We start from the raw sequence: 20,086 nt of genomic DNA, 5'->3' as shown, positions 1-20,086 counted from the left end.
ATGAAGAGGACATGGGCTGAACATAAAGAAGAAATAGAAAAACTGAAAAAACAAATCACAGAATTTATGGAAGTGAAGGATAAAGTAGAAAAGATGGAAAAAACAATGGATACCTACAATGATAGATTTAAAGAGACAGAAGATAGAATTAGTGATTTGGAGGATGGAACATCTGAATTCCAAAAAGAAACAGAAACTATTGGGAAAAGAATGGAAAAATTTGAACAGGGTATCAGGGAACTCAAGGACAATATGAACCGCACAAATATACGTGTTGTGGGTGTCCCAGAAGGAGAAGAGAAGGGAAAAGGAGGAGAAAAACTAATGGAAGAAATTATCACTGAAAATTTCCCAACTCTTATGAAAGACCTAAAATTACAGATCCAAGAAGTGCAGCACACCCCAAAGAGATTAGACCCAAATAGGCGTTCTCCAAGACACTTACTAGTTAGAAGTCAGAGGTCAAAGAGAAAGAGAGGATCTTGAAAGCAGCAAGAGAAAAACAATCCATCACATACAAGGGAAACCCAATAAGACTATGTGTAGATTTGATCTTTGATAAGGCAGTCAAGCCAACTCACCTGGGACAGAGCAGTCTCTTCAATAAATGGTGCCTAGAGAACTGGATATCCATATGCAAAAGAATGAAAGAAGACCCATATCTCACACCCTACACAAAAGCTAACTCAAAATGGATCAAAGATCTAAACATTAGGTCTAAGACCATAAAACAGTTAGAAGAAAATGTAGGGAGATATCTTATGAATCTTACAATTGGAGGCAGTTTTATGGACCTTAAACCTAAAGCAAGAGCACTGAAGAAGGAAATAAATAAATGGGAACTCCTCAAAATTAAACACTTTTGTGCATCAAAGAACTTCATCAAGAAAGTAGAAAGACAGCCTACACAATGGGAATCAATATTTGTAAACGACATATCAGATAAAGGTCTAGTATCCAGAATTTATAATGAAATTGTTCAACTCAACAACAAAAAGACAGCCAGCCCAATTACAAAATGGGAAAAAGACTTGAATAGACACCTCTCAGAGGAGGAAATACAAATGGCCAAAAGGCACATGAAGAGATGCTCAATGTCCCTGGCCATTAGAGAAATGCAAATCAAAACCACAATGAGATATCATCTCACACCCACCAGAATGGCCATTATCAACAAAACAGAAAATGACAAGTGCTGGAGAGGATGCGGTGAAAGAGGCACACTTATCCACTGTTGGTGGGAATGTCAAATGGTGCAACCACTGTGGAAGGCAGTTTGGTGGTTCCTCAAAAAGCTGAATATAGAATTGCCATATGACCCAGCAATACCATTGCTGGGAATCTACTCAAAGGAATTAAGGGCAAAGACACAAACGGACATTTGCACACCAATGTTTATAGCAGCGTTATTTACAATTGCAAAGAGATGGAAACAGCCAAAATGTCCATCAACAGACGAGTGGCTAAACAAACTGTGGTATATACATACGATGGAAAATTATGCAGCTTTAAGGCAGGATAAACTTATGAAGCATGTAATAACATGGATGGACCTAGAGAACATTATGCTGAGTGAGTCTAGCCAAAAACTAAAGGACAAATTCTGTATGGTCCCAATGATGTGAATCGACACTCGAGAATAAACTTGGAATATGTCATTGGTAACAGAGTTCAGCAGGAGTTAGAAACAGGGTAAGATAATGGGTAATTGGAGCTGATGGGATACAGACTGTGCAATAGGACTAGATACAAAAACTCAAAAATGGACAGCACAATAATACCTAATTGTAAAGTAATCATGTTAAAACACTGAATGAAGCTTCATCCGAGCTATATGTTTTTGTTTTGTTTTGTTTTGTTTTGTTCTTACTATTATTACTTTTAGTTTTTTTCTCTATATTAACATTCTATATCTTTTTTGGTTATATTGCTAGTTCTTCTAAACCGATGCAAATGTACTAAGAAACGATGATCATGCATCTATGTGATGATGTTAAGAATTACTGATTGCATATGTAGAATGGTATGATTTCTAAAAAAAAAAAAAAAAAATGGACAGCACAATACTACCTAATTGTAACGTAATTATGTTAAAACACTGAATGAAGCTGCATCTGAGCTATAGTTTTTTTTTCTTATATATTTTTGTATTTTTTATTTCTATTTTTATTTTTTCTCTACATTATCATTTTATTTCTTTTTCTGTTGTATTGCTATTTCTTTCTCTAAATCGATGCATGTGTACTAAGAAATGATCATCATACATCTATGTGATGATATTAAGAATTACTGATTGCATATATAGAATGGAAAAAAAAGAGCTTAATCATCACTACTGATGTCATCAAGATTGCTGAATAAAATTACCATTGCATAAATAAAAAAAAAATATTTTCAGACAAACAATCACTGAGAGAATTTGTGACTAAGAGACTGGCTCTGCAATATAGACAGAGAGGAAAAGGCAGAAGAGAGAGGTCTGGTGAAGAGTATAAAAATGAAGACTATCAGTAAAGGTAAAAAGAGAAAAAAATTAGATGTGACATATAAAATTCAAAAGACAAAATGTTAGGTGAAACTACTGCCTTTGCAGTAATAACATTAAATATTAATGATTAAACTCCTCAATCAAAAGACATAGATTGGCAGAATGAATTAAAAAACAGGACCCATCTATATGCTGTCTACAGGAGACTCATTTTATACCCAAGGACAAAAATAAGTTGAAAGTGAAAGGTTGGGAAAAGATATTTCATGCAAACAACAATCAGAAAAGAGCAGGAGTATCTATACTAATATCAAATAAATTAGGCTTCACATGTAAAACAAATAAAAGAGAAAAAGAAGACACTATGTATTAATCAGTGGACAAAATCAACAGGAACACATAACAATCATAAATACTTATGCACAGAGCCAGAGTGCTCCAAAATACATGAGGCAAACACCAGAAACACTGAAGGGAGAAGTAGACACATCTACCATAACAGTTGGAGTCTTCAATTCCCTGCTCTCATCAATGGATAGAGCATACAGACAGAGGATCAATAAGGAAATAGAGAATTTGAATAATATGATAAACAAACTAGACTTAACAGACATTTACAGAACATTATACTCCACAACAGTAGGATACACATTTTTGTTCTTACTATTATTACTTTTAGTTTTTTTCTCTATATTAACATTCTATATCTTTTTCGGTTATATTGCTAGTTCTTCTAAACCGATGCAAATGTACTAAGAAACGATGATCATGCATCTATGTGATGATGTGCTCATGGATCATTCACCAGAAAGGACTATATGCTGGGTCACAAAGCAAGTCTCCAAAATTTAAGAAGACTGAAGTCATATAAAACACTTTCTCAGATCATAATTTAATGAAGTTGGAGACATAACCACTGACTCTACAGAAATAAGGAAGGTAATGAGGGGATACTATGAACAACTATATGCTAATAAACTAGACAATGTAGATGAAGTAGATGACTTCCTAGAAAGGCATGAACAACCAACATTGACCAGAGAAGAAATAGATGACCTAAGCAAACCAATCACAAGGACAGAAGATTGAATCAGTCATCAAGAAACATCCAAAAAAGCCAGATGGCTTCACGTGTGAATTCTACCAAGCATTCAAGAAAGAATTCGTACTAATCCTGCTCAAGCTCTTCAAAAATATTGAAGAGAAGGGAAAGCTACCTAACCCATTCTATGAAGCCAATATCACTCTAATACCAAAGCCAAACGAAGATACTACAAGAAAAAAAAATTACAAACCAATTTCCTTAATGAATTTAGATGCAAAAACCCTCAAGAAAATACTTGCAAATTGAATCAAGCAGCAGAATGAAAGAATTATGCACCATGACCAAGGGGGATTTATTACAAGAATGCAAGGGTGGTTCAACATGAGAAAATCAATTAATATAATGCACCATATATAAAAAATCAAAGCAGAAAAACCAAATAATAATCTCAATTGGTACAGAAAAAGCATTTGACAAAACTCAACATCCTTTCTTGTTGAAAACACTTCAAAGGATAGGAATAGAAGGGAACTTCCTCAACATGATAAAGGGAAGATGTGAAAAAACCACAGCTAACATCATTCTCAATGGAGAAAGACTGAAAGCTTACCTTCTAAGATCAGGAACAAGACAAGGATGCCCACTGTCACTATTGTTATTCAACATTGGGCTGGAAGTTCTAGCCAGAGCAATTAGACAAGAAAAATAAAAGACATCCAAATTGGAAAGGAAGAAATAAAATTATCACTGTTTGCAGATGACATGATACTATATGTTGAAAATCCCCAAAAATCTATGGCAAAGCTTTTAGAACTAATAAATGAGTACAGCAGAGTAGCAGGGTACAAGATTAATATCCCCAAATCAGTAGTATTTCTATACACTAATGATAAGCAATCTGAGGAGGAAATCAAGAAAAAATTCCATTTACAATAACAATTAAAATAATCAAATATTTAGGAATAAATTTAACTAAGAATACAACAGACCTATATACAGAAAACTATGAGAAATCACTAAAAGAAATCATGGAAGACTTGAATAAATGGGAAAGCCACACTGTGTTCATGGATTGGAAGACTAAATATGACTAAGATGACAATTCTACCCAAATTGATATATAGATTCAATTTAATACCAATTAAAATCCCGACAATCTACTTTGAATAACCTATTCAGAGTGCCCTGAATAGCTAAAAATATTTTGAGAAAGAAAAATGAAGTAGGAGATCTCACAGTACCTGACTTAAAGCATATTACGAAGCTACAATGGTCAAAACAGTATGCCATTGGTATAAAGATGGATATATTGATCAATGGAATCAAATTGAGTGTTCAGAAATAGACCCTCTCATCTATGGCCAATTGATCTTTCATAAGGCCATCAAGCCAAACCACCTGGAATTAGAGCAGCCTCTTCAATACATGGTGCTTGGAGAACTGGATATTCATACACAAGAGAATGAAATAGGATCCATGTCTCACACCATTTCCAAAAATTAACTCAAAAGCAATCACAGACCTAAACATTAGCACTAAAACGATAAAACTTCTACAAGAAGATGTAGGGAAATATCTTATAAATCTTGTCATAGGAGGTAGTTTCCTAGACATTTAACCCAAAGCATGAGATTGAAAGAAATGGATAAATGGGATCTCCTTAAATTAAAATTAAACACGTTCGTGTATCAAAGATCTTTGTCAGTAAAGTAAAAAGGCAGCTTATGATTTGGGAGACAATATTTGGAAACCGCAAGTCAGATAAGGGCTTACTATTCAGAATGTATAAAGAGATACTACAACTCAGAACAAAAAGACAAACAACCCAATTAAAAAATGAGCTAAAGACAGGAATAGACGCTTCTCAGAAGAGGAAATACAAATGGCTAACAGGCACGTAAAAAGATGCTAAACTTCATTGGCTATCAGGGAAATGCAAATCAAAACGACAATGAGATGTCATCTGACACCCACTAGAATGGCCATTATCAAAAAAAAACAGAAAATGATGAGTTCTGGAGAGGATGTGGAGGAAGAGTTACACTTACCCACTGTTGGTGGGAATGCAAAATGGCACAACCATTCCGGAATGCAGTTTGGTGGTTCCTCAGGAAGCTAAGTAGAAAATTACCATATGATCCAGCAATCCCATTACTAGGTATATATTCAAAAGAATTGAAGACAAGGACACAAACAGACATTCACACACCAATGTTTAAAGCAGCATTATTTACAATTGCCAAGAGGCAGAAACAGCTCAAATATCCATCAACAGATGAGTAGCTAAACAAACTGTGGTATATACACACAATGGAATATTACACAGAATAAAGTCATGAAGCATGTAATAATGTGGTTGAAACTTGAAGACAGTGTACCGAGGGAAATTAGACAGAAACAAATGACAAATACTGTATGGTCTCACTAATGTGAACTAAGTAACATTAATGAGGGAACATTGAGAGTTGAAGTTAAAATCCAAGGTTGTTAGGAAATAGAAATTGTGTAGAGATTGGGCATTTGGTGAAGAAGGAATACAGATTGTGCAATAGGACTGATTATAAAAATTTGGAAATGAACAGCACAATCCTGATTGTAGTACAATAATGTAAGTACACTGAATGAAGCTGAATATGAGTATGATTGAGGGAGAAGGGCTGGGGCACGTATGAAACCAGGAGGAAAGTTAGAGGATGAAAACCGAGACATTATAACTTAGGTCTGCCTAGAGTGGACCATGATGGTGATTAAATGTACAAACATAAAAACATTTTTGCATGAAGGAGAGCAAATATATGTCAATATTGCAAGGTGTTGAAAATGGATGGTATATAAGAAAAAGTACAATCAGTGCAAACTAGGGTCTATAATCAACAGTAACATTTTAATATGTTTCCACTGAATATAACAAAGGAGTTATATACCAAAACTAAATGTCAACAGGTGGGGGACATGGGGGAGGGGCATGGATTTTTTGTAGAAGAAAAGGAAATGTCTTCATTTAGATTACAGTGGCAAAGTCATGTCTATTTACTTAGGTAGGTTTGTATGATGGTAATAAAACTGTTTAAAAATGAATAGAGAGAAGCAAGTGCTAGAGAAAATTTGGCGAAAGAGATGTACCTATTCACTGTCACTAGGGAAACTGAGAGGTACAGCCCCTTGGAGGGCAGTATTGTTGTTTCACAGGTGGATAGGGGTGGGATTACTATATGATCCTGAAACCCCATTGTTCAGTATACACCTGGAGGACCTGAGTGTGGGCACAGGAATGGATGTTTGCACACTGGTGTTTATGGCATCAGTGTTCTTGATTCACAATGGATGGATGGCCTAAGGGTACATTGACTGAGGCATGGAAGAGGGGACTGTGTTTATGTAGACAATGGACAGCAGCCCCAGAAAGGAGTGAAGTTGTGAGGCATGCAACTAGGTGAATGAAACTTAAGGACTGTATGTTGAATGAAATGTCAGAAACAAAAAGACAAGTATTATCATGCCTCACTCAAATGGATTAATTATAATATAAAACCTCAGTGAAATTGAACTTGAGAGCATGGGTTGTCAGGTTGGAGCCCATTGTAAGCCGTAGATTGTAAGCTCTTACAGTAGTCATATCTATTCCAGAGTTGTAACCATAATTTCTAAATTCTGAGATACTGAGCTGTTTGCATATAACATAGTCATTCCCATAAACTTGGGGATTTATGTGACACTTGAGACTCAGAGTTAGAGCTCTGAAGCTATGAAAGTCAGCAGCACCCCATACAGGAACTGTTTAACAAGTTGAAAAAGGAATCAGACTTCAACTAAAGATATGAGTGGAGTTGATCTGCATTTGACTGGGGTAGATCAGAGTACAAGGTAAAGGATGATATTGTCCATATTTTAAAACTTCAACTTCTGTGTGAGGCCAAAGGGAGAGATGTTTATTTGGTGCAAAATTTATATTTTTAGTCATGCATTGTCTAATATAATGTGCATGGTCAGTTTATTTGACCACCATAAGTATATGGAACTTGTTTTGTTTAGTTTTGGGCAGGGTGCACGGTCTGGGAATTGAACCCCAGTCTCCCACATGAAAGGCGAGCATTTTACCACTGAACCACCCATGCACCAGTACATGGAACTTTGAATAAGGTGTGAGATCTTGTTCACTTGTGCAGGTTAATGTGATACCCCAATATATACCAGAGTAATTTGGGCAATGAATTAAGAAATACTTGCAAGGTCCCCTTAGGGGACTGGGGAGAAAGGAGGAAATATTAAACTTCTCCATTTGGAGAATTCCTGATAGTCTCACAAGAAGTGGGGACAAACAAATCAATAGGCTGAGCCCTCAATCTTGGAGTTCGTCCTTATGAAACTTATTACTGTAAAGGATAGGCTAAGACTACTTATAATTATGCCTAAGAGTCACCCCAGAGGTCCTCTTCTGTTTCTCAGATGGAGCCCCTTCAACTTGGGAGGTGAACTCACTGCCCTGCCCTTTATCTGGGGCATGACTCCCAGGGGTATAAATCTCCCTAGCAACGTGGGACAGAACTCCTGGAATAAGCCAGGATCCAGTATCTTGAGATTGAGAAGGGCTTCTTGATCAAAAAGGGAAAGAGATATGAGACAAAATGAATTTCTGTGGCTGAGAGATTTCAAACAGAGTCAAAAGTTTATCATGGAGTTTATATGCATTATGTAGGTATCCCTTTTTAGTTTATGGTGTACTGGAGTGGCTAGAGGGAAGTACCTGAAACTGTTGACCTGTGTCCCAGTAGCCATGATTCTTGAAGACAATTGAATAATGATATAGCTTTTACAATGTGACCATGTATTGTGAAAACCTTGTGTCTGATGCACTTTCTATTCAGGGTATGGGCAGATAAGTAAAAAAATATGGATAAAATAAACAATAGGGGGGATAAGAAGTAAAATAAATTGGGTAGATGGAAGTACTAGTGGTCAATGAGAGGGAGGGGTAAGGATATGGGACATACGCGTTTTTTCTCTTTTCTTTTTGTTCCTTTTTCTGTAGAGATCCAAATGTTCTAAAGATGATCATGGTGATGAATACACAAACGTGATGATATTGTGAGCCACTGATTGCATACCATGTATGGATTGCATATGTGTAAAGATTTGTCAATAAGAATGTTTTTTTAAAAATTACATGCCAGAGCACATACACAATATGGATAAATTATCTACTGACCTCCTTTCTACTTGGCTTATTCTCTTACCCAGCCTCGGCAGTATTTCTTTATGGAATTATCTGCCCTATGTTTGGGATTATTACTATTCTGTTGTCTTTATATTGTTGTGGTGGTGTATGGATGCAATATCTGTCCTATGATCAATGTTATTGGGGGGCTCCTGATGCCTGGACCCCCTCTTAAAAGCCCATAACAGGCATCCTTTAGCCAAGGACAGAGGACAAGAAAGTTAACAATCTCCCCAGAGGAGAAAGGATGCAAAAACGTCATTGATTATATTTTAGTCTTAAACACTAACAACCTTAGTAAAACATCAAGTTCTAGGCGCCTTTAATGATTATGCTAGAAGACTTGGTGTCTTCATACCATATGAACTTCTGTCCATAGGCCCCCAAAAACCCATATCTGCTTCTGTGCCTCGTGTTTTCAGTTTAGCAGCCACACCCTCCTGGGCTCTTCAAGAGCTCAGTCTGGACCTGAGCACTATATAAGTCTAATGCAATAGTATATCCTCTGGATCACCAGTATTGAATTTTGCCTATTATTGGCCAATTGCTTTTACTCCAAATTATAAGAAAAAATAGCTGCATGCAGATATAGAATTGAATTTTTAGCATCCATAAATGCCAACATATGATTAGATTAAAGAATCCCAAGAAAACAATTATAAATATTGAATTCCTAGCCCAACAACACCAAAGAAATATTTACCATGGTGTTTTAGTTTGCCAGAGCTAACAAACTATGGTCAAAGCAAATATCATACCGGATTTTGCTTTGATCATAAGGATTTATTGTCTCAGTTTGGAGGTTAGATATTTGCAAGGCAATGCCTTCTCTTCGAATCAGTAGTGTTCAGGAAATGACAGCTCCCTGTCACATGGTGATGTCTCTCTTCTGTCTATTTCTTCTGTCTTCTGGTTTCTTCTCTGTCTGAAGTTACTCTCTTTATAAGACCTTCATTCATATGTATTAAGGGCTACTATGATTCATTTTGACTTAATCAGAAAGAGTCTTCAAGATCCTATTGTCAAATGAGTCAAGAGCTTAGCTAATAATAACAAATTCAAATGTCCATTTTACAGATGGGTGCATATCCACAAGAACACAGATTAAGATTTGAATGTATATTTTGGGGGAAGCATAATTCAATTCCCAGCTTGTTTTAGTTTCCTTGCTGCTACAACAAGTATCATACACTGGATTGGCTTAAATATTGGTACTTTATTGGTTCACAGCTTGAATGCTAGGAGAAGTTCCACTTGAAGGCAATGGTAAGGTAACACTTCTTTTCTGTTCTGGGGCTGGTTGTCATTGGAGTTTGGTCCTTGGCTTTTCTGTCACATGACATTGACAATGGCAGTCTTTTCCCTTCTCTTCTGGGTTCTGCTGTCTTCCAGCTCCCAACTGCTTCTCATAGCTTCCTCCTTCTGCATCCAATTCCTCTGCTTAAAAGGACTTCAGCCATCTTGGATTAAGGCTCAATCCGATTCAGTTTCAGAGTACTTGAACTAAGAACAACTTCAACGGTCCTATTAACAAATGGGTTTACCCCACAGGACCAAAGGTTGGGGCCTAAACATGCCTTTTGGGGGGACATGGATCAATCACCAACAACATGGATAAGCGTGTTTTTACAAAATAGAGACGCTTGAGATTACTTGTAGTAATCTAAGCCTCCATTAAAGATTATTTAAGAATATTATTGTGAAAAAAGGATATGGGAAGAGAAAGAGTTGCACCTAGGAAAACTCATTTCACATTGTAGAAATTCAGTATATTGCCACTTTATCTCTACTCATAAATTGGGATGTCTATAGTTCTGCCTCAACAGAGATCATGTACTTCTAGTTAGAAAGAGCAATTCAAAAATATCAACTAAATAGATCCTATCACCTTGGCAGTCTTATATGCATTAGGTAGGGCCATAAAATTGATTTAGTGAATTGTAATCAGCATTTTTTAAAAAGTGGAATAGACTATAATAGAATGAAAAGGAATGGAATGGAAAGAATAAAATGGAATAGGAGAGGAGAGATGAGTAGAGAACAGAATAGAGCAGAATAAGATAGGATAGAATAGAGAGCATGAGAGTGCCAGGGTAGAAAGCAAAATTATGATTTTATGAAATTTTTCTATTGATTACATGTTTATGTATTTGTACACAGAGTCACAATTTAAATTGTATGTTTTACTATGGGATGGGTCTAACAACTTTGAAAAGACAAAAGCTTTGGCATCAGAAATACCTAACTTTTGAATCCCAGAGGACTGGCTTTTTAATTAAGTGGACTTGGGCAACGTATTTAATCTTTTCACTTTAATCTTGTCAGTAATCAGAAGAGAATTCATACATGCCTGAAGATTCTCTAAATTCATGTATATAAAATATCTAAGCTACTGAGACACAAACTTAGTTCCTTAAATTTTTTGACATTTCAACAAGTTTGGAAGCTGGCTTATAAGCTTGTTTACAATGTACCCGGCCCAAACTATTTAAACTTCACTGTACTTCAGGTTTTAAAAATGTATATAATGAGGATATTAATAGTAACTACCTCATAGGATGTCTGTGAAAATGTAACACAATACAAATAAGGCACTTAGCATGCTTCCCAGTTCATAGTAAGTATTCAATAAGTGCAAACTCTTCCTGTTATTATTATTAATTGATGTTATCTCTTACCCACATCCTCTTCTGTATGAAAGGCAGTGAAAAGCATCAAAAAAGAAGGAAAAGGAAAAAGGAAGCGTCCAATGCCATTTATTGATGAACAAGCATGTTCTCAAGCTCCCTTAAGAAGTCCACATTTTGAAAAAATCTAAATATGAGAGCCTTTAAAGAATCATTGTAGTGGAAACGAAATAACAAATACATTGCAGCAAAGCCAGATGTGATGATTGTGCTCTAAGTGTGTTGTGAGAAGTAGGTAACCTGACACAATTATCTCAGCCCCTTTACATTGCTCCATAAAAACCTGAACACACTTACCCTTGTAGATGAGAAGACCAGGCAGGTGTGTCTGTCTCCTCACCAAGAACAGAGTGTTCTGATTGTCACCTAAGACAAGAGGAATAGGAAACCAGTGCAAGAGTGACAGTTGAGTAAGAATCTGGCTAGATGAATGACAGAATTGGAGGGTCCCTGAGACTCGACAACTGAGAGAATGAACAGGAAAAAAGGAACTCTGAAAGAATCTGGGAAATCAGCTGTGAAAATGCCCTCCAGGATACTCTTTAGGATTGGGAATATTCAATTTCAGAATTTTTTAAGACATTGGACCAAGGATGAGTCTGAGGGAATGACCTTCATGTTTTCCTCTGCTAAGAAGAAAACTACCGTACTAACAGGGTATGATAATTTGAAGGTGTATATACCCTAGAATCCATTCCTGTGGATTCAGACCTATTGTAGGTGGGACCTTTTGATAGGTTATTTCTATTAAGATGTGACTCAACCTCATTCTGGGTGGGTCTTAAGAGGATTCTCTTAACTGGAGTCCTTTATAAGAGGATAAAGGAAGAGAGAGAACACACAGCAAGGGGTCCAGAGAAGCTAAGAGAGACAGAAGTTAAAGGAGAGAAACGCGCAGAAGCTCAGAGAGGAAGCCACTGAAGCCAGAAGCTGAAGGAAATGAAATGTGGCCAGACATGTACTTTCCAGTATGACAGAGGAGCTGAGGATGCTGCCAGCCTGCCCTCATGGTCCAGCTTATCATCTTGATGATGCCTTTTTCTACCATTTTCATGGCCTCAGAATTGGAACCTTATAAATTAATAAGCCCCATTGCAGAGCCAACCCATTTCTGCTAGATTGCATTTCATTAGCTTTCGGAAACTAAAACACAGGGTAACTTCAAAGAACTAAGCAAAACACCAAAATGCATGTGCTCAGCTGCCAAAATTATAAGAGAGTGAGTTTCAGAAGGTTGAATCTAATTAGCACCTTACTGTTTAAGGAATGTTTATGGTTGACAAAAAATATTGCTGTTACTCAATTTCACATGGCTTGTGTTCTAGTTTGCTAGCTGCTGGAATGCAATATACCAGAAACGGAATGGCTTTTAACAAGGGGAATTTAATGAGTTGCTAGTTTACAGTTCTAAGGCCGAGAAAATCTCCCAATTAAAACAAGTCTATAGAAATGTCCAATCAAAGGCATCCAGGGAAAGATACCTTGGTTCAAGAAGGCTGATGAAGTTCAGGGTTTCTCTCTCAGCTGGAAGGGCACATGGTGAACACAGCATCATCTGCTAGCTTTCTCTCCTGGCTTCCGATTTCATGAAGCTCCCCGGGAGGCGTTTTCCTTCTTCATCTCCAAAGGTCACTGGCTCGTGGACTCTCTGCTTCGTGGTGCTGCAGCATTCTCTGCTCTCTCTGAATCTCTCTCTCCAAAATGTTTCCTCTTTTATAGGACTTCAGAAACTAATCAAGACCCACTCAGATGGGTGGAGACATGTCATCCCCTAATCCAGTTTAACAACCGTTCTTAACTAAATCACATCAACTAGGGAGATGATCTCATTACAGTTTCAAATATACAGTACTGAGTAGGGATTATTCTACCTTTAAGTAATGAGATTTATATTAAAACATGGCTTTCTTAGGGGGCATATATCCTTTCAAACCAGCACATTCCACCCTCTGGCCCCTAAAAAAGACATGTTTTTCCCATATACAAAATACATTAATTTCATAACAATATCAGATATCCTTAAACCTTTCAGTAGCAATACAAACAAAGTATCAAATTAGAGACAGTATAAAATCTCATCAAATCAGTTACAGGCATGGTCTGTCCTAAGGTAAAATTCTCTCCATTTACTCTGGACCTTTGAAAACTCATAACAAGTTATTTGCTGCCAACATACAAAGAAGGAACATTCACAGGATACATAGACACATTTCCATAGGGAGGAAGGAACACAGGGGTCACTGGACCCATACAGTTTCGAAAACCCGCAGGGCAAAGTCCATTAGATTTCAAAGTCTGAGACTCATTTATCCTCAGGGCTTTAGAAAGTGGCAGTCCCACCCTTTCCAAATGCCTACGCCTGCCTTTCTCTGAAGGCAACCTTGGGGGATATTGGGGAGAACACCTTTCTCTCGGCTCCACCCTCTCCAAGCATCGGGGCCACATCCGGGCTCTCTGCCATCTCTGGGGCACACGCTCAACCCCTCCATGTGGTGGCAGCCAGGCTCTCCCCAAACCCCAAGGAATGTGCTTCACCTTCTCCAAGGCCTGAGGCGGCATGACTCTTCCACTGCAACGAGGTGGAAGGCCCATTCTCTGCCTTTGGGGCAAACTCACCCTCTCCACGGGCTTGGGTGGGTCCACTCTCCTGGCCTGAGGCTTCTTGACTTCAGACCTCAGCCTCCACGGTTTTGCCTCTGAAGTTATTTTTCCTCCAATGTGTCCCTTCTCTGAACCCCTCAGTCCAGACCGGCAGCGGCTCTGTTTATACAGGTCCCACAGCACTCTTGTTGGCTTTCTATGCAGTAGCCTTGGATCATGCCCATTAGACATAAGGAGTTTCCACAAATCTTTCCTGGATAACTCCATGTCTGATCCTGACTTTCTCTGAAATGGCTGGCTAGTTCCACATTTGGTTAAATCCACACTATACTCTGTAGTCTCCCTTTCTGTAGGCCCAGAATTTTCCGGGACCTCAATTTCTGGTTTCTTTTTACTCAAGAGTTCAGTTCTCAGCTTATCTCTTTCCTTTCGCATTTCACTATAAGCTGTGAGGAGAAACCAGGCTGCACTTTCAACACTTAATTTGGAGATCTCTTCTGCTAAATATACAAGTTCATGGCTTTTACAATCTGCCTTCCAGCCAAAGCCACGAGTCAATTTTGCCAGATTACCTGCCATTTTAAAACAAGGCTCACTTTCCTTCCAGTCTACAATAACACGTACCTCATTTCTGTCTAAGGCCTCATCAGAAGTGTCTTTAGAGTCCACATTTCTACCAACAGTCTCTTCAAAACATTCTAGGCCTTCTCTATCAAGCTTTTCACAACTCTTCCAGAATCTTCCCCATATCCATTTAAAAAGCCGTTCCAACATGTTTGGTATTTGCAAACTGCAGCAGCACCCCACTCTCCGGTACCAAAATCTGTTCTAGTTTGCTAGCTGCTGGAATGCAATATACCAGAAACGGAATGGCTTTTAACAAGGGGAATTTAATGAGTTGCTAGTTTACAGTTCTAAGGCCGAGAAAATCTCCCAATTAAAACAAGTCTATAGAAATGTCCAATCAAAGGCATCCAGGGAAAGATACCTTGGTTCAAGAAGGCTGATGAAGTTCAGGGTTTCTCTCTCAGCTGGAAGGGCACATGGTGAACACAGCATCATCTGCTAGCTTTCTCTCCTGGCTTCCGATTTCATGAAGCTCCCCGGGAGGCGTTTTCCTTCTTCATCTCCAAAGGTCACTGGCTCGTGGACTCTCTGCTTTGTGGTGCTGCAGCATTCTCTGCTCTCTCTGAATCTCTCTCTCCAAAATGTTTCCTCTTTTATAGGACTTCAGAAACTAATCAAGACCCACTCAGATGGGTGGAGACATGTCATCCCCTAATCCAGTTTAACAACCGTTCTTAACTAAATCACATCAACTAGGGAGATGATCTCATTACAGTTTCAAATATACAGTACTGAGTAGGGATTATTCTACCTTTAAGTAATGAGATTTATATTAAAACATGGCTTTCTTAGGGGGCATATATCCTTTCAAACCAGCACAGCTTGTTTGCTTTTAATTTTTAACATGTAATAGTTATAGTTTCAAAAATCCAAGCTATAGGTAATATTTGTTGATGCTTTAACCAAATGTACAATATTTGTTATAATTTTAAATGTTAAAATATACACAGCTCACCTGATAAAATTTCATAAAGAAATATAAGGTTAACTGTTTATAGGAAACCAATTTCAACCAAATCTCTAAAATCAATCAACTGATTATGAATCTTCTAAGGATTTTCATTAAACAATTAATTATAGCATTTTAAACATCTCAGTGACACTCTGAGATAAGAATTATTATCCTCATTTTCTAAATGAGAAAATAAGCTTTAAAACAATCTATCCACTCATCCAAAGCCAGCAAACCCAGTTCTAACTAATGCTAAAGCCTTGCTCTTCGCACTGCCCTCTACTGGACAAGTCAGGATCATTATGCAATGAAAATATAAAACAGGACATTTTTATGAAAGTGGAGATTAAATATTTTAACTGTCCAGTACAGTATGCAGATATTGGAGCTCTTTCTGCTTGTGTACTTAACCATTATGCTTTGCTGTTAGAATCAACCTCACTTAGGGAAAAAGGGATCTAAGACCCAGAGCCTTAATTTCTTCACCTAAACCATCGGCCTACTGTTTGCTTAGATAACATTAAAAGAATGGTTGCCTCTTATTTTTTCACTCATCAATTGTTTTTTGTGTGTTTACTCTAAACACTGAGAGATGGTAGCCTGGCAATTATCCTATGTTTTAGGTTTTACCTTCATTTACTCAGTTTTGATTAGAAAAATGGAAATGTTTATTGGTAGCCCTGAATTTCTACATCAGGGGAACTTAAGACTTAGGATAAATAGAGTTAACACTTACCTTAAGGTAGAGGTAAATTTTAACTTTGCCAATAGTGATACATTTAAGTGCAGACATTGAATAACTTTCTCAGAAACATACAATGAGAAATGGGTGAAATTTTGGCCAATTAGTACCAAGCCTACAAATCTTTGTGATATACAGCAATGAGGAAACAGAGGGCAAAAAGCATTAGCTTGAGTTTAATCTTAGCCCTAAATATGAGAAGTGATTTGAAAATTCACTGAACTTTTAATTTTACTTCCATTCTTTCTGCCCTACTCCATCCTTTCCTCCCCCATCTCTATCTCTATCTTCTAACCCCTTTATATCTCTCTTTTCGTCAGCAATCACTTACTATATGCTAGACACACCACGTGTATTAACACATTTAATCCTAATAACCACCCTATGATGGGGTCCTAGTATTGGTCCCCATTATATAGGTGGCCCTCAATTTTTTTCTCCTCAGGCCAAGCAAATTTCCAGCAATATCTTGGATCCAGATTTCAGAAGCAGATTTGTTCCACTGGGAAGCCCTGGAGGGACTTAGTCCAGCAGTTCAGGTGAGGGGAAAGAGAGTTCAGGTGAGGACAGGTGGGTTCTTCAGCTCAAGAGATCTGTTCTCCCAAATGGCTGCCTTGAATGACCTGTGAGGTACTTCTGGCTGCCTTCAGGGACTTAGCAAAATGTTTTAAAATCTGAAGGAGATAAATCTCACAAAAATGCCAAAAAGAGTATAACTGAAAATAGGGTCCCAGGTCAGAGGTAGGGCTGGAACCACGATGTGCCTAAGAACACTCAGTCTCTCCCAGTGTTGGTGTTCACAGTCAAGAGAACACACTGAATTTTCTGGTACTCTGGCCCAAGAATGGGCAGCTGCAAGAAGGGACAGATTAGTCCACACCTCAGCACTGCCCCCTTCAATGACCCTAAGAGTGGCAAAATTGGGCAGGTCTAATTTGCCATATTTCTGATTTAATTGGTGTGTAGTTTGAATGCCTCTCTCCTCATTTAAAAATCATTCCTTGGACTCCCCATAATACCTTATTCAACTATGCTTTAGGGCTTGGAAGTCTCTCCAGGTTCTTGCTATATTCCACTGCTTCTTGTCGCACTGGAACACTGTTGGTACTCCGGCTTCTTTGGGTTTGATTCTGGTTTCTCCCCTGTACCCAAGGTAGGAGTCTCCTTGGTGATTGTCTCTATAACTCGGGTGTTGTGGGTTGAATTCTATCCCCCTCAAAGGATGAATTTCTGTCCTAACCCTTGGTACCTGTGAATGTTACCTTATTTGGAAATAGGGTCTTTACAGCTGCACTGAGGTTAAGATGAGGTCACAATGGATTGGGGTAGCCCCTAATCCAGTGACCAGTGTCTTTATAAGAGAAGGTAGAGGAAGATCTGGACACAGAGAATCATAGAGACACACAAGGAAGATGACCATTAATGATGGGAGCAGAGTTTTATTAGGTTAGTCCTATAATGAGGGAAGGGATTGAATCAGTAATAAAAAAATTATCCAGTGAAAAAAGCCCAAGGCCAGATGGTTTCACTGGTGAATTCTATCCCATCATTTAGAGAAGAGTAATACCAATGTTCCACAAAATTTTCCCAAAAGAACAGAGGAAACACTTTTCACTTTATGAGGCCTGTACTCTCATAGTACTAAAACCTAGACAAAGTCATAACATTTTCAGCTTACAAAATCTCTATTGATCCATCTTCAAATTCACTCATTCTTTCTTCTGCTTGTTTAAATCTACTTTTGATCCTGTCTTACTTTCCTAGGACTGTATAACAAAGTACCAAAAATGTTGCTTAATGCAACAACAAAAAAATGGTCTCAGTTCTAGAGGCTACAAGTTTCAAATCAAGGTGTCAGAAAGACCATGTTCCCTTTGAAGTTCTAGGAAAGAATCTGTACCATTCCCCTCTCCTGGAATCTGGTGGTGCCTGGGAATCTTTGGTATTCCTTGGTTTGTAGCATAATACAATCTCTGCTTCTGTCAGCATATGTTTGAGGCCGTAAACCAGAGAAACCGTACATTTCTAAATGAGAAAAAAACAAAACCGCCTCTGTAAGTGCATCATAAAATTCAGGTGCCCATTTCTAAGCACCGTAGCTGTCTATCCTAAACTGCTACCGTTAAGTAACAGTAACTTGAAAGAAACAATTTTATGATCTCACAAATCCTAACTTGGCTCTAAGCCTTCTTTGTTCTTACCATATATAACCTTCTGTGACTTGTTGGCCATGTGGAGAGCTCTACTCTGATTGTCTTGCAGCTTCCCAGGACCAGCCTTCCCATCTGTAAATTCCACAATAAACTGTTATTATTTTGCTATATGGAGTGGCCTGCTATGTTTTTCAGTCTTCAGTGCCTGCCAAACTTTTGCAGAACCTATTCTGTAGGTTCTCAGCCAGAAAACATCGTTATCTTCTATCTCTGTGTCTGCTTGTATCCTATCCCCTTCTTATGAGGGCATCATTCATGTTTCATTAAAGTTCCACCCTAATCCTATAGGACTTCATTTTAACAACACCATCTGTAATGAATCTATTTCCAATTATGTTCACTTTCTTAGTTACTGGGAATTAGGACTTTGACATCTCTTTTGGGGGGGACACATTTCATTTATAAGAAAGGCCCTCAGTCACTATTTCATTTCCATTACTGTAGTTTACAACCTTATGATTTTCATTAGGTTCTTTCTATCACTTCCATCTCCTTATTTATATTCTCTGTTCAAAATTGCCATGATACCTTCCTTTACTTCTTTAATCATGGTTTCTTTCAGTTTTTTTGAACATATCTATCATAGTTACTTTGAAGTCTCTCTGTTAAATCCAACATCTAGTATCTCCCTCAAAGACAGTTTCTGTTGCCTGCTTTTATTCCCTAGTGCATGGATCATACTTTCCTGCTTTTTTGAGTATCTCTTAATATTTTGTTTGGAACTGGACAATTTAGAAAATAGCTTGCAGCAATTCTGAGCATGTTCCCCCCAAAAAGGGATGTTATTCTTAACTTTTTGTTGTTTGCTTGTTTATTTAGTGGCTGGATTGTTTTAGTGAAATCCATTCTTCCACAATGTTAATCCTCAGATGTTCTCCTTAGTTAACAAGGTTTGGGTATGCCCAAAATCACCTGGTGAAGACCATTTGTTCTAGTTTCAAGCTGCCAGAATGCAATATACCAGAAATGAAATGGCTTTTAAAAAGAATTTATTAGTTACACACTTACAGTTCTCAGGCCATGAAAATGTCCAAATTAAAGCAAGACTGTAAAAATGTCCAATGTAAGGCATCCAGGAAAAGATACCTTGGTTCAAGAAGGTCAGTGACATTCAGGGTTTCTTTCTCAGCTGGAAAGTCACATGGCGAAATCTGCTCACCTTCTCTCCAGGCTTCTTCAAAGGCTTCCCCAGGGCTCTGTCAGTTCTGGCATTTTCATGGCTCTAAAGCATTTTCTAAAATTGTTGTCACTTAAATAGCTCCAGTAAGCAACTCTACCTTGAATGGGTAGAGACACATCTCCATGGAAACAATCTAATCAAAAGTTACCACCCATAATTGGGTGGATCACATATCCATGGGAACAATCAAAAAGCTCCCACCCAGCAATATTAAATGAGGATTAAAGAATTTGGCTTTTTTGGGGTCCACAACAGATTCAAACTGGCACAATCACGGTTTTCACAGAACTTTTTGTTTCTTTTCCTGAGCCATACAGTTGGTAAGCTCCACTTACG

General features: G+C 37.9%; 1 protein-coding gene across 2 annotated transcripts in view; it reads right to left on the bottom strand.

Annotated features, from left to right (window-relative positions):
* The window catches only part of LOC143651587 (hyaluronidase PH-20-like), a 56,398-nt gene extending 38,765 nt beyond the window's left edge, over positions 1-17,633 (bottom strand). For both annotated transcript variants that reach the window (XM_077122393.1, XM_077122371.1), the window contains exon 1: positions 17,377-17,633. The gene's annotated coding sequence lies outside the window, so the exon portion shown is untranslated. The remainder of the gene's footprint in view (positions 1-17,376) is intronic.
* Between the last annotated feature and the right edge of the window lie 2,453 nt (positions 17,634-20,086).

Source organism: Tamandua tetradactyla, chromosome 1 (assembly GCF_023851605.1).
Source record: "Tamandua tetradactyla isolate mTamTet1 chromosome 1, mTamTet1.pri, whole genome shotgun sequence".
Classification (NCBI taxonomy): domain Eukaryota; kingdom Metazoa; phylum Chordata; class Mammalia; order Pilosa; family Myrmecophagidae; genus Tamandua; species Tamandua tetradactyla.
The sequence above is the reverse complement of the archived record's forward strand: the minus strand, read 5'-3'. Positions and strand labels throughout refer to the sequence as shown.